At 37.6% G+C, this 13654-nt stretch overlaps 1 long non-coding RNA gene across 2 annotated transcripts in view; it reads right to left on the bottom strand.

The window, feature by feature from the left end:
* Positions 1-13654, bottom strand: part of LOC149748562 (uncharacterized) — a 144782-nt gene that overhangs the window by 48544 nt on the left and 82584 nt on the right. For both annotated transcript variants that reach the window (XR_016393992.1, XR_016393991.1), the window contains exon 2: positions 2990-3096. This is a non-coding gene — a long non-coding RNA (uncharacterized LOC149748562). The remainder of the gene's footprint in view (positions 1-2989; positions 3097-13654) is intronic.

Here is a 13654-nt window from a genome sequence, read left to right as displayed (position 1 = left end):
CTAAATGAAAGAAAAAGAAATATAAGAATCATCTTCCTCAGACTTGACCTACTAATTTCAGAGATAAAAGTCACTTAGCTTAATGGTTGTTTGGCTGCTTGGGCTAGAGTAGTGGCTTTAGATATTTTTCTTTCAAGTGAAATTGTAGCTTTACTGTAATACATTTTATGGCATCTCATAACATTGATATGGTGTAATAACTATAGTTGTGTTACATGATCTCAAAACTAGGACAGCCCTTAGAGATTGTCTATCTTTTCAAAGTAGCTTTTACATACATGATCACTGTATCTCAGGTTACTAACTCAAAAGAATACGGAGGTCCAGAATGGATGTGTGACTTGCCCAAACTCACCCACAAGGCAGAGCCAGGACCTTGCCCTCCATGCTCTCTGCATCCTCTTTTCCATTTCAATTTCACATCCATATCACCTCCAAACACTTTGCTCAAATACTTCAGCATCTAAGTCACAGTTGCTCTCTCTCCCCAATCTTCAGCCATCATTCTCAGTAACAGAATCATCCAAGTTGATGACCAGAAAATTTCTCAACAACTCTCATCCTCAACTCCATCACACGTCAGCCACACTTGGATTTTCTCATCACTAAGAACTGCTTACCTCTGAAATCTCTAGTCAGTTTTCCTTTTCTGGCACAATTCTGGCACGTTCCTCTCACATATCTACTTAATCTGCCTATTGCAATAATCAGTCAGTCAAAAGAATACCAACTGAGAACCTACTGCACCCAGGCCTGGGAAATCAGTGTAAGACCAGCTAACCATGGGCCTAGCACCCTCTTGGACCTCTTGGTCAGGTAGCAGCTCACTATATACCAGTGCACACCTGCTCTGAAGGCCTCAACTGTCTCCTCAACAATGGATGGTCACCCTCTCTAGCATCCTAAAATCCTTCAGTTCACTGATCGTCCATCATTCCAATCCCCAAATCCAGGTCACTTCATCGTTCACATTCTCTGCTCCCAGACTACCTTGCTGCTAGATAAGATCATAAAACTACAACGACTAGTTCCACCACAAATTCAAATTCTTCAGCTTGATCTAAGAAGTTTCAATTACTTCAAAAGACCCAGAGAGAACCAAAAAATGGATGGAAGTCTTAAAGATGCAGATTTTTGTTGACACAAGATAGCAATTTATAACCAGGTCAGCTAACCAGGAACAGAATAGTAATGAGCTCAGTATTGCTATTGGTAGCATAAGTAGAGTTCAAATCAAAGGTTCCCAAACATGACTGGCTTTAACACCTGAAGAGAATTATTAAAATACAGAGTCCCAAGTCCTACTTCAGACCTACTGGATCAGAACCTCTGGGAGGCGTATTTCTAAAGCTCCCTGATAGATTCTGATACAGCTAATTCACAGGCTGATATTAGGGTCCCACTGGGCTACACTCTTGGCCATACTTTTTTCCAGGACACAATGAGAGGGAGTTCTCCACTAAAGAGGAGTCTGGACTGAATTGTCTGCCTTTATATTTTATTTCTTCTTCTTTCTCCTCTACCTGAACCTGAAATCTGTTAATGTTGTCTGTTCTCTGTACCACATATGGCTCTTAGAACTCAACACACTGATGCAACTCGGGAGCACAATCCCTGCCCAGATCAGCTGTGTGAGTCCAGGGTTCCCGCCAGTCTAGAAATGACAGTGGTGGATGCACATGCAAATCCTATTTATTCCACCTCTGCGGACATGAAGCACCACAACTTCTCTTAATTTTCCCCCTGACAAGGACGGGCTGCCTGCTCTTTATTCTCTTCTGCCCTCTTGCCTCATTTGTAATGACTTTATGTAGTCAAAATGAATGTTTCTTCATTTCTGCCCTTCTAGCAGAAGTAAAAGCAAGATGAACATCACATCTTTGCTGGACTAAACACTTAAATACATTTGTTGCTGCAGTGGCCTCTGTGGACTCTGCCAAGGTGCAGCTTATGTCACTGTTTTGAAACATCTTTATGGTCAGTGAAAAGATCAGCATTACCTCCAGTGATGGTAAGATTCAAATAGCCAGTTCCAGTAACATCCCTGAAGATAAGTCATAGTCTGATCAGTTGATTTATAATAAATCTCCCCTATGTGTATCTTGATAAAAGCAGACTTTTCAGGATTTTTTTAAGTTCCCTATCAAGGCTTTCCTTTTCATATTTTTCAGTTGCCAAATTATATAAAATTATAATTTTCCTCATTTACTATGGATATGATTGACTACATAGTCCTTAAAAAAGTTACCTGCAATTAAAATTACTTGACTCCAATTTCATATACACACGAAAAATAGATAATACTCTAAATGCTATCTCATCTTGTCGTTTTTCGTTGAATTACAAAAGGTTTCACACAGGTCAGCATTGCTGGTGCCTCCTTACTTTCATTTCTGTAACAATCTTCTTTATTATTAATAAGGTGATGGCAATAAAAGTAATAATAATGTCTGCATTTTTTTCCCAAGAGCACAAACGTCTTGGCTCTGAGTATCAACATGCACTAAAATATATGACAGATGCTGTGTATCTTTCTTTTTTTTTTAGCATCTTGAATGTCTTAAACAATTTTCCTTTAGTTACTATGGAAGTTCCTAACAATTCCAGTTACTAAAGGCAAGAGATTGGTAAAAAAAATTAAATTTTCCTTCTTTCCTTTTGTCCTTTTAACAGAGCAGTCTCACATTTTCGATCTTTCAAGTCTCATATACACATCACAAATTATTTGAAATTGAATGTTATTAGAGAAATAATTCTGTTTTCTTCTCAAGGAAGAATAAAAACCTAATTTATGTAGGAATTTTTCTAACAGGAGAAAATGGTCATGACTTATGGAGACGTAAGCTATGTCTTTGAGAAAAAGCTGGACTTCAGGCCCACAGTCTGGACTATTCTCTTCTCACCCAGATTCATTCACCGTATTCTTCCCTTATTAAATCAGCCTTTTGGAAATGTTACTTCTCTTTGAGTCATCTGGTAGACCACTTACCATCAAAGAAATAGACTTTGATTTGTTGGTTATTTCTTTCTAGGCACCAAACTCACGAATCCAGAGGCAGCCACAAGACGAATGAGTCACCAGGTGCACATCAAGTTCTGAAGTACAGAAAGATAAGAATGATTAAATAAAAGCTCCCATTTGGTTCAGATTTTATTTTTTATTCATTTCAATTTGTTAAACATTTATAGAACTTTTAGTGTCCTGGAATAAGTTCCCTTGAAAATTGAGCCTGGAGCAAGTCTTAAATTCTAAGCTTTACTGGGAGATATAATTCCAGGGCAGTGTGAGTGATAGAAAAGAGAACGGAAGCAGGTAAGATTGGGAAGCACATACAAGGTACTGTGTTACAAAATTAGTCATTTCACAAAGAGACACAGTCTCTTGGGATAAGCTATACAGAAAGCTTTCTCTTGGTATAGTCCATCAAGGGGTGGAAAAGAGAGATAAATTAACCATTAGCTTCCTCCCATCTATTATATCCCACAACCATAAGTTGCCATCTAGCAACTGGAGTGGAAGAAGAAATCCAGAGCTCTAGAGAGACATAAAGGCCAGAGAATCTGAGGTGGCACAAAAGAGGTGTCTTGATACATTTATCATGTACAATGAAAGTCCTTTTATAGTATATTTCCTAGTCAAATATGACTATCAAAATTAAAATTAAATATATCCTACCTGTATTTTCAAATCACAACTAAGAAAAAAGTAACTTTTGATCACTGGTTGCCTTTGAAGAAGACATATGTAATAGTATATAATTTTTTTAGGAATTGTTTTTACCTGTGAATTTCATTTCTAGTATTGCTAAACAATAAATGTCAATCAAAGAAAAAACAGTTGATTTTTCTAGAGAAGACTGCTGAAGCCCCTCTAGACTAGCAGAATTAAATAAATATTAAACAGAAGCTTCTAAGGAAACATTCAAAAATCAAGTGAGTTCTCTAGGTGGTCATCTATGGGAAGGTGGTTAGGGATGACTCTAACTTCCTTAACAAAATGTGAGTATCATGTCCACTGTTATGGGAGAAGGAGGGAGAAATTTAGGAAGAACAGATTACTTCCTTCATTAGTATGCAAATAAATTATTTATATGCAAGTAATATGAGCAGCACTGTGGTTATAATACTTGGTCTTACAAAGAAATCGTTTAAATTCATCTGCCTGGGGGAAGAAAAAAAGCTTTTTTTTTTTACTATCCTACCAAACTTTCTACTGAATTATTTGGGCCAGAATAACTCTGCATCTGATGTAATCTGAACCAGTATTGTTGGACATATCTTTAATTGCGATTAAAACACTTCAGCTCAGTCTAATTTCTTTCTGCTTCAAGGGTGTCCAAATGTCCTTAAGGACAGATAACTCCATCCATAACTACCATCACCATTACCATCATTAAGTATTTGGATAACATAATATCTGATGTTAAAGAAGTCATTTATTTGAAAAGCATAGAAGACAACTTAATTCTGCTATGTACCAAGTCTTACTTGCCATGAATTAGCAGTTCAAGGTGCTTACACTGTTAACCCCAAATCTTTGGGCTACTTTTATTTTCAGTTCATCCAAAAATTCTCCAAAAAAAATCTATTACTTACATGTGGTAATTCTCTACCTACAAGGAGAATAAGGAGTCTGCTCAGGCCATCCAAAATAGTAATAGAGGACCTTATCTTGTTATAGGACTACTCCACACAAAAGATGTCCTAGTTTGCTAGGGTTGCCATAACAAAGTACCACACACAGACTGAGTGGCTTAAACAACAGAAATTTATTGTATCATTTTCCAAAAACCAGGAGTACAAAATCAAGGTGTTGGCAGGGTTGTTTCCTTCTGAGTGCTGTGAGGGAAGGATCTGTTCCAGGCCTCTCTCCTTGGCTTGCAGATGGCCATCTTCTCCCTATGTCTCCTCACAATGTCTTGCCTCTATGCATGTCTCTGTGTCCAACTTTTCCCTTTTGGTAAGGACAACAGTCATATTGGATTAGGGTGCATCCTAATGATCTCATTTTAACTTGATTACCTCTGTAAAGACCCTCTCTCCAAATAAAGTCACATTCTGAGGTACTAGGGTAAGGACTTCAACATATGAATTTGGAAGGGGACACAATTCAACCCATAACACTCCCTAACACTCTTGCATTTTGGTTATATGATCTGCAAAGATGGGTTCCACTGGGGTAATGGGAAAGGTCAGAATGCAAGCTCCAGTGTCCAGTCACAGCCCCTGGCTAACTGTGAGACCTCAAACGAGTCACCCAACCTCCTTAAGCTCCATTTCTTCACCTGTAAAATGGGAATGATAATAGTTCCTACCCCACAGGGTGGCTGTGAGGAGTAAACTGTCAACCATGTGAAGTGCTTAGCCCAGTGTCTAGCACATAGTAAGTGCTCCTAATACACTAGCTATTATTAGCATGAATTTTTTAAAATTAATTTTTTTGGAGTATGGTTGCTTTACAATGTTGTGTTAGCCTCCACTGCACAACTATTAGCATGAATTATTAACCAAAAATGATCAGTCTAAACTGAAAAGTAAAGCTCACAAACCCAAGGGTGGGAGAAAACAGTTTCGAGCTTTCCTCTCTCACCAATTTACAGCCCCCTCTACTTAGGCTGCCTTTTAGATTAAGGTGGACTCTCAGAGCCAAGCTCTCAGGAATGGCTGATTTAGAATTACACTGGCTGATCTCCACATTATTCCACCTTTAATGCTACAAGATTTCCTAAGAGGCAGAGCTGAGGTCACTGAATTTACTGACCAAATGTCCTACTTTACATGGTGTCCTTTATACTGAGATATTACGCTACACAGCTTTCTTCTCATAATAACTGCTTTTCCATATCTCAGAAAGTCAGCTCTACTCTACATATCCTATTTCAAGCAGTTCATATTTTCTCTTTTTTTCAGCCAAAATTAGATTACCAATTTTTTTGCATATGTGTGATTGTGGTTGAAGTTTTTTCCCCAAAACCTTCCTTTACAAATTCATTCATATTCATGGAATTTATATATTAAATTTACATAAGTCTGTGATAAGAGGGAAGTCTCTGCTCCCAAGATTCTAATCTTACATTAGGAGGCTCTGAGGCTTGTTATAAATATTTGTTTTTATTGTTTTGTTTTCATGCTTGGCTTATCTCTTACCTTTTCGTGGAGCCAGGAATAAAAACGGAAAGATCCGGGCAGTGGATAGGTCTCTGACCACCCCAATGAGCCTCCTTTCTTGGTGTATCTCAGGAAATGGTGAATCTCAGAACTACTCAGTCTGACATGCTCAAGAGATGTGCTTTCTGGGAGAAAGTCTACAACGTTATTAAAGCATCTAGGGCTAATTTATGACTTTTGTGGTCCCCTCCATTAAAAAAAATAATAATAATAACTATACTTTTCAACTGCACTGGTATAAGGATGTATATACTAATGTTATATACTGAAATATTTTCTTCAACCTAAAAGCTTATTTTATTCTTCTGATTTTAAAAGAAATCAAAACAATTTCATGGGCCCCTAGAAGTATTGTGGGCCCTCGGCACTGTATCTACTGTGCCTAATAGATGTCGGCCCTGAAAGCATGAGAGGAGCTATAGTATTTCATTTAAGGTTCCTAGTTGTTGACTACCTTAACCAACACATTATATGGCACCAAAGATGCACTTGACTTTTATAACCCTTCTGTTAGTGGCTACAACCTAAAGTCCTATAAGAAAGAAAAGAAGACACAGGCCTGTGGGGCTCTGTATTCCAGCATACAGTTAGAGCAAGGATTACACAAACTCTCTGCACATATTCATACTTATCACATCTCAGTTTTAAATTCTCTCTGAATTTCCTTTATAGTTGTATAAATATAAAAAATAGCATTTGCTGCTTTTTAAAGTATACCTTTCATGAATCAAAGTTCTGATGAAGGAAGGAAACTAACATTTCCTGAGAACATACTATGTATCAGGCATTGTCTTGGGTGCATTCACATAGATAGTCCAGGGGGACAAAGACTATTATCCTCATTTTTATGTATAAGGATGGAGACTAACTAGGTCAAGTAACTTGTCTAAGATAACAGAATTTAGTAATGGTGGAGCTAGGATTCAAATCCAGATCCTTTTGATGTCAAAGTCAATGCCCTTTCCATATACCCTGAGAAAACCATAATTCAAAACGAGTCATGTACCACAATGTTCATTGCAGCTCTATTTACAATAGCCAGGACATGGAAGCAACCTAAGTGTCCATTGACAGATGAATGGATAAAGAAGATGCAGCACATATATACAATGGAATATTACTCAGCCATAAAAAGAAATGAAATTGAGTTATTTGTAGTGAGGTGGATGGACTTAGAGACTGTCATACTGAGTGAAGTAAGTCAGAAAGAGAAAAACAAATACCATATGCTAACACATATATATGGAATCTTAAAAAAAAAATGGTTCTGAAGAACCTAGGGGCAGGACAGGTATAAAGATGCAGACGTAGAGAATGGACTTGAGGACATGGGGAGGGGGAAGGGTAAGCTGGGACGAAGTGAGATAGTGGCATGGACATATATACACTACCAAATGTAAAATAGATAGCTAGTGGGAAGCAGCCGCATAGCACAGGGAGAACAGCTCGGTGCTTTGTGACCACCTAGAGGGGTGGGATAGGGAGGGTGGGAGGGAGATGCAAGAAGGAGGAGACATGGGGATATATGTATATGTATAGCTGATTCACTTTGTTATAAAGCAGAAACTAACACAACATTGTAAAGCAATTATACTCCAATAAAGATGTTAAAAAAAAGAGGTTACTGAATCCTTAAAGCATATATTCTCAAGGAAGTAGTCTTAAATAAGGTCAAAGGTTTATATACAAGTATTTTTGCCACAGTGTTATAAAAGCAAAAATGTTTCTAAAACATGGAAACAACCAAAATATCCAAATATAGTAAAGTTAGTTAAGTAAATGATGGTATTCCCAATTCAATAAATTTCATGAAGCCACTAAAAATAATCTTTTTGAAAAATATTTAGTGACATGGAAAATGCTGGTAATGCAATGTTGAGTGAAAACGCTGACACAAAACTGTACATGAGTTTGACCCCAATTAGATAGAGAATTTTCTTAAGAATACTGTTGTGATTATCTTCCCTTAGGAAGAGACCATTAGTCATAATGAACATGTTTTAGTTGATAATGCTCTGCTTTCAGCAAATAAATTAGAGAAAACTTTCATGTATCAGCATTACTTGGCTTAAAGAATGTTTCAATTCCTACTATTAGTTCCCTAAGCATAAGAAAGGAGGTGAGTCAATAATAATTGGACTCCACTTCTCTGAGTAGGTCTTAGGAGTAAATAAGCCAATGAAAAGTAACACCCATTTCTGATGTAGTAACACTGAACCAGTGGGGAGCCAGCGACTGCTCATGGACCCCTTGCAAAGCCAATGTTCAAAAGAAATGAAAAATTATACATCTATCCCATCTAGAAAGAAAGAAATCACAGTCATAGCAGTAGTTATCTCTGAGAAATGGCACTATGGATAATTTATTTCATTGTTATGTTAATAGGCATGTGTCACTTTGATAATTATGGGAAAAATGTTTTTGTTTAATTGGGTTTGTTTGTTTGTTTAAATAAAGGAGCCAGTGCTTAAGACTGTGGAGTGCAAGAACAGAAAAACCAAAAAAGACTCAGAAATGCCTTTCGATTCAGGATATAAAGGCTTGATAAAACATAGTTTACAGTGTAGTCATATTTCATAGACTTTCCAAATAAAGAGGATTATAGACATTTTAGACATTAAAGAAACCTAGGTAGGTAATTTTCTTGGGCTTTTCCCAAAGACTCTGTGTAGAATAAAGTAGAAAAGTGCAACAGTGCAATCTCTCTAACAAATCTTCCTCAAAATTCTAAGATGGCTTTCAATCAGCACTGTCAGTATAATAATGCAATACAAGAACATTTCAAAATTTCAATTACTAGTCCAAAACAAGCAAAACACAAGTTATAAAAAAGGAAAATACACAGTATTGCTGTGACAGTTCTGAAAGACACTGAGTTCAGGCCCATCCTTTTCTTACGCAAGTTCTCAAATCATCATTCTATAGATCTCGACACTACAGCTACTTCATAAATGCTAATCGGACTATAACGTTACTATAATGATTTGTAAAAATGAAGATGGAGTCTCCTAAATTAGCAGTCTCCACTTTCTGTCAAAATAGTCAACAGGTAAATTTCATTTTGCAATAAAATTTCTATTTCTATTATTTCAGTTGTTAAACCAAATGGTAATGAAATGAAAATTTACAATGCCTGATGTGGCCAGAGTTAACCCAGTCCCGCCCACAGTCTTCATGTGGAATTGACTGTGGCCTTCCTCCCTGCTCCCAACTTTCCCAGGAGAAACGGGCACCTGTGGACCTCCCAAATCTTCTTGTCAACTCTAACAAGAATTTCCCTGGATAATTATGTGAAGCTCAAATAAAATTAAATATAAATCAGACATGCTCTGGAAATCAGAAATACTGATAAAAAGTAACTACTAAGAAAAGTTTATACCACAATCTACAGAGCATTTGTTTCTATTGTAGCAAAGGATGCATAATATATGGAAAGGGGTTAACAAAAAAATTCATATTACATGTTTTTGCAGTCTTTGACATGTTCATGGTTTTTTCTGATCTCACGCTAGAAAGCTTAGTCCTCCTAATTTGTATTTTAAACCTTTGCATTGCTAGGTGACCTGAAACTGACCGATTAAGCATCCTGAGGCCCAATGGCCTTATCAGAAAAATTTATTTAGCAAATATTTATTAACCAGTCACTCTGTGAAATGCACTATTGAATAAACAGGTGTTGAAAAATATTCATTTATTTAATCAGTGGCAATTTTAAAACAACTTATTTGTTTTCTGTTGCCCACTAGCCATTCTTCCTCAAAGTCTTCTCTACCCAATAATATATGAAAAGTAATAAAATCCAAATGCTAAAAGATCATTACCATAAAGTTTTTAACTTACTCATATTTTCTGATTCTATTTTCAAGTACAGAGCTTGAGAATATATACGGTATAACAATGCTAAACTTCAAATCAGTGACGTGTCAATTAATGAATGCTTAGAAACTTTTTCCCCCAGTTTTATTGAGATATAATTCATGTATAACACTGTATTCGTTTTACATGTGTAACATAATGATTTGATATATGTATATATTGCAAAATGATTACCAAAATAAGTTTAACATCTATCATCTCACATGCTTACAATTTTTTTTTCTTGTGGTGAGCACTTCTAAGATCTACTCTCTTAGCAAGTTTGCAATGTATGATACAGTATCATTAACTATACTGTTAACCATTGTTAACTATACTGTCACCATGCTGTACATTATATCTTCAGAACTTATTTTTTTAATTAATTAATTTATTTATTTATTTATTTATTTTTGGCTGCGTTGGGTCTTCGTTGCTGCTCATGGGCTTTTCTCTAGTTGTGGTGAGCAGGGGCTACTCTTCGTCACAGTGCGCTGCTTCTCATTGCCGTGGCTTCTCTCGTTGCGGAGCCTGTGGCTCTAGGCGTGCGGGCTTCATTAGTTGTGGCTCTCGGGCTCTATAGCGCAGGCTCAGTAGTTGTGGCGCACCGGCTTAGTTGCTCCGCGGCATGTGGGATCTTCCCGGACCAGGGCTTGAACCCACGTCCCCTGCATTGGCAGGCGGATTCTCAACCACTGTGCCACCAGGGAAGTCCCAGAACTTATTCGTTATTTCTTATAACTGGAAGTTTGTACCTTTTGACCAGCTTTAACCATTTTAGAAAGCTCTTTAAAGACTCTAAATGGTAAGACATCTACATATTCAGCAACATGATATATATATATCAACTATATATATATATATACACAGTAGCCTCTAATTGTATTGAAAATCTTCTTGTACAAATATGAATGCACCCTGAGTTTCCTCAGGCCTCCCCAGCCTCCATCCAGCAGGACCTCAATACCCTCTAAAGTGTTCTCAAGTCCTCTGGAGGTCCAAGTGCTCTCTGAAGTCAGGTACTTCTGGAATTCAGGTGTTCTCTTGAATAATCTCACAACATCTGTGGTGGCTCTCTCCAACATCTGCTGAGCACTTCCATTTCACCAGGCACTGCTGTCATGTCACCAAGCTTGCACTCTACCAGACCACACTGCTGCTCTTCTGCCACCAGAGGTGCCAGAGATGTGTAGTGAGACTCTATTACTGGGACAGGCATGCCTGGCTCCTCCTTTCTTTAAAATGAGTTCTCTCCTTGGAAGCTCCCCAGTCCCCCTTACAAATCTTCTTTAGGGCTGTCCCATGCATCTACCAAATGTGTCCACGTATATTTAAACTCTAGCCCAGGCTCAAGCAGAGATCCCCATATACATTCATCACCCCACTGAAAAGCTAAACAAAGGCACTAACTTTGGAAGAAGAAAAATACCTTTTTAGTTTCCTCTAGAGAAGGGCTCTTTGGTTAAAGTTTTGGGTTTATTATTTTAAGAGAAATAATTTTTTAATTAGAACAAGTTATTATATTTCTTCCTTTGGTATCAATTTTCACCAAAATAATTTAAATTATGACCCTAAAATTCCCATTTGTCCACTCTCCCAGAGTAAATGAGTAAGTAAACCAGGCAAACAGAACCAATTATATTTAATGATGTCACAAATGGCTTGCAAAATAATTTAACCATTTTTAATCTTTTGAGCCCTTACAAACAAGGAATGAGAGAGTAGTTTAGGAATGCTCTTTCTAAGATTAGTAACATACACAAGAGTTCTAGTAACTCTCCTCTGTCCCACCAGATAATTTTCACCTGTCTAAAAGGAAGCACAAGAAGAAACTGACAGTGGGTCTCAGGAGAGCTGTTTTTCTCTGCTGATCTCTTCATTCTGTACATTTGTTGCCCCACACAACAGTTTTCTCAGGGGTTATCAATCTTGGCAATGACAGACAGCCTTTTCATTCCACAATTCATTTTAAGATCAATAGTTTTGAAACATGATACCAATTCTTTCCTTATCCCCTCACTTGTTTAACCACCCCCTGATTCTGGTGAATATGCTTGGGCTACTTGTTAGCAAGAAATCCTGATTTCATCACAAAGCAGAATCTCCTTTACATTCTCAAAAAAGTCTTGGTTCGCATTTTGAGAAGCAGTATAGCATGGTAGGCAAGAACACAGACAATGGAAATAGATCACGCAGACTTCAAATACCAGACTTTCCACATATTATTCAATAGTTGTATAACTTTGGGCAAGTTACTTTAACTCTCTAAACTCCAGTTTCCTCATTTTCATAATGGGGATGATGATAATAATAGGGCCTACCTTGCAGGGTTGTTTTTAGGATTAAGTGAGTAATGGATGTAAAGCAGTTAGAAGAGTGTCTGGTACATAACAAGCATTAGTTGTTGTTATTAATACTTCAGAACTATTCTGTTGAGTACGTGAGGAGGCAAAGCAGGCATGACAGGACACCAAACACCATTATCTTACCCTAAATCTAAACGCACTCTCTGGATATTTGATTGGTGGCTATTGAGTGACATTGAGCAAGTAACTCTCTAAACCTTTGACTCCTCATCTATAAAATGGTGATAATTGAAAAAAAAATACAAGTAAATTACTTGGCAATGACCTGACAGGCAGTAAACATTAATATCCCCACTCCTATGCAAAATTAAACTGGAGGTCCAGCCCAGTCCAATAAAGCAAGAGAAATAAAATGTATAGAATTTCAGAAAGAGAGGGACTTCCCTGGTGGCGCAGAGGTTAAGAATCCGCCTGCCAATGCAGGGGACACTGGTTCGAGCCCTGGTCCAGGAAGATCCCACATGCCGCAAAGCAACTAAGCCCATGCACCACAACTACTGAGCCTGTGCTCTAGAGCCCACGAGCCACAACTACTGAGCCCGCTCGCCTAGAGCCCATGCTCCGCGACGAGAAGCCACCGCAATGAGAAGCCCACACACCACAACCAAGAGTAGCCCCCGCTCGCCACAACTAAAGAAAGCCTGCACGCAGCAACAAAGACCCAACACAGCCAAAAATAAATAATAAATTAATTAATTAATTTTAAAAAAATACCTCAGAGTAATGCTATAAAAAAAAAAAAGAAAAGCAAAGAATTTCAGAAAGAGAACAAACCTATCATTATTCCAAAATGATGTGACTGTCTACAAATATAAATTGTTAAAATAACAAGTTTGTTAAATATGCTAAATGTAAGATAATTATGCAAAGTCTATTGTATTTCTATATACCAGTAATGAGCAGAAAAAAATTAGATGTCATTTCTTATAGCATCAAAAATATGACGTACTGGGCTTCCCTGGTGGCACAGTGGTTGAGAGTCCACCTGCCGATGTAGGGAACACGGGTTCATGCCCCGGTCCAGGAAGATCCCACATGCCGCGGAGCAGCTGGGCCCGTGAGCCATGGCCGCTGAGCCTGCACGTCCGGAGCCTGTGCTCCGCAACGGGAGAGGCCACAACAGTGAGAGGCCCGCGTACCAAGAAAAAAAAAATATATATATATATATGACGTACTTAGAAATAAATCTAACAAAAGATATATAAGACCTTTAAGGAGAAAAGTATATACCTTTACTGACAGATATTAAAGAAGACTTTAATTAA

This window comes from Delphinapterus leucas, chromosome 8 (assembly GCF_059928025.1).
Source record: "Delphinapterus leucas isolate spDelLeu-1000000601 "Yukka" chromosome 8, BTC_Dleu_Yukka2, whole genome shotgun sequence".
NCBI classification, from domain to species: Eukaryota; Metazoa; Chordata; class Mammalia; order Artiodactyla; family Monodontidae; genus Delphinapterus; species Delphinapterus leucas.
This window is presented reverse-complemented; position numbering and strand designations above follow the sequence as displayed.